The sequence below is a fragment of the Bison bison genome, unplaced genomic scaffold (assembly GCF_000754665.1).
Source record: "Bison bison bison isolate TAMUID 2011002044 unplaced genomic scaffold, Bison_UMD1.0 scf7180017864519, whole genome shotgun sequence".
In the NCBI taxonomy this organism is placed as follows: Eukaryota; Metazoa; Chordata; class Mammalia; order Artiodactyla; family Bovidae; genus Bison; species Bison bison.
Window position 1 is genome coordinate 21731955 of NW_011495072.1, and position 2354 is coordinate 21734308.

Genomic DNA, 2354 nt, shown 5'->3' on the forward strand with positions numbered 1-2354 from the left:
TTAAGCCACAAGGGAAGCTCAGCTGGTAAAGAATCCACCTGCAATGCAGGAGACCTGGATTCGATCCCTGGGTTGGGAAGATCCCCTGGAGAAGGGAAAGGCTACCCACTCCAGTATTCTGGTCTGAAGAATTCCATGGATGGTATAGTTCATGGGGTTGCAAAGAGTTGGACACAACTGAGCGATTTTCACTTTCACTTTCAAGCCCAGGTTTAGATGAAAATTTATATGCTCTCCCTACAGTCACTGCACAGTCTTTGTCACTCTCCAGCTTTTTTACCTGTCACTTGGTTTTTCCTCTGCTTGTTTTCTCCCTTGCATTGATTACCAGTGATTTGTTTCTGTTACTTTCTTGGCTTTATTAAGGTCTTTTAATACAGGAAGTCCCCTACATATGAAAGTTTCTAATTTTCAAAGATGCAAATGTGCATTCTCATGTCCAGTCACATAAGTTAGTTCATGTGTCTGGCGTACATTGTCACGTGTGTGTATCCTCTGCAAGTGGTTGTGCATTTGTGTACTTTACAGTACTATATAGAGTACAGAAGTGCAGTTTCTTTATTTCAAGCCCAGGATGTCCAGAAGCATTGGTGACATAGCTGGTACTGCTAAGAAGTGCCAACTGTTATACCATACTACTATACTTTTCAAGGTACTGTACTGTAAAATTAAAAATTTTTTATTTTTTGTTTGTTTTTTTATGTATTATTTGTGTGAAAAGTATTACAAACCTGTTACAGTACAGTACTATATAGCTGATCATGTTATTTGGCTACCTAGGCTAACATTGTCGGACTTATGAACCCGCTCTCAGAACAGAACTCATTCATTTGTGGGGGACTTAGTGTATTTCTTCCCTGGTGGTTCAGAGGTTAAAGCGTCTGCCCGCAATGTGGGAGACCTGAGTTTGATCCCTGGGTTGGGAAGATCCCCTGGAGAAGGAAATGGCAACCCACTCCAGTATTCTTGCCTGGAGAATCCCATGGACGGAGGAACCTGGTGGGCTACAGTCCACGGGGTCGCATAAGAGTCGGACACGACTGAGCGACTTCACTTTCACTTTCCTTTAGTGTATTTCAGTTCTGCTTTCCAGGGAGATGGTCCCTTCACTTAGGATCATCGTTAGTAAATTTAATGAGCCTCGTGTACATTATTATTTAGGGTAAGAGCACATTGATACCTAGGCCAGTGGCCTTTGGAGCAACATCTGTTTTCTCTCCCTTGTTTAAACCTCCTTTCGTTTCTTTCCAGTGTCACATCTTCACTTTCTTTACCCACCAGTTGCCACAGACTGATTAATCTTCCATTTATAACTTAACATCTTTCCAGAAATTACTATGTGCTGGGCCCTGTCCGGAGGAGTGACATTCCTGTCAGTTTTGCACTGAAACACTGTGTATTAAATTGTATTTTTTCAGTTCACAGATTTCAAGTCCCCGTGGGGCCACTAGAAATAAAACTATGATGTACTGTTTCCACAGTTCTTATGGCTTTTTTCTATCCTAGTGCAATCTGTAACTCCGAAAGATCTCTTTTGTCTTAAAGGCATGCTTGTGCTTTTGGAAGGAATACTCAAGAAAACTTAGAGATGAGATACTGAATTAGTCAACATTTTTATCAGGACTTTTTGTTTTTAATGGGAAATTAAACTTTCTAAGGGCTTATCAGGAATTAGTAAAAAGGTCCACATGCTCTGGTCACTACTGATTCTTACTGATACTGTTTTTCTCTAGTAGGTTGAAGTGGGTAAGACCTAGAAAAAAATGCCTTAAGCAGTCATCAGTGGTATTCTTCTAGTTGTGGTTAATATGCCTCGATTCAGTGAAAATGAATTTATTCACATACATTCAAAACATGTTTTAGCTATTCAAAACACCTTACCTTGTAAAGTGCCACACATACATGGAAGAAATCTCATGGCATGTGTTCATTATGTAAAATTCTATTTATGATATCTTTGACTTATAAAGAGTCAAAGCTACAATGAAAAACATTCTAAACATGTAATTTGATGGTAAAACCCTTTTGTAATGCTGCTATTATTGGTTTGGGCTGTCACTTATGTTAGCTCCTGACATGACCTATATGTAGCATGATTAATTATGTCATATCGATTTCCACTGCAGTATTTCAGCAGCTATATTGCATGTCTGAAACCATTTAAATATTAGCAATTCCTCAGGGTTCCTTTGTACACAATTCAGTTTCTTTAAAAAAAATGTAAAAAAGTCTCTACAACGAATTCTCTGGTTGAGGTAAACAACAGAGATTGCAGTCTGTAGTCTGGATTCATGCATCAAAAATGAAGTGTTTAAAGTAGATCTTTGTCAGCTAGCAAATGCCATTTCAGTCTG

The 2354-nt window shown here is 39.0% G+C and overlaps 1 protein-coding gene across 2 annotated transcripts in view; it reads left to right on the forward strand.

Annotated features, from left to right (window-relative positions):
* The window catches only part of LOC104981741 (lipid phosphate phosphatase-related protein type 5), a 136681-nt gene that overhangs the window by 133169 nt on the left and 1158 nt on the right, over window positions 1-2354 (forward strand). The window lies entirely within an intron of this gene.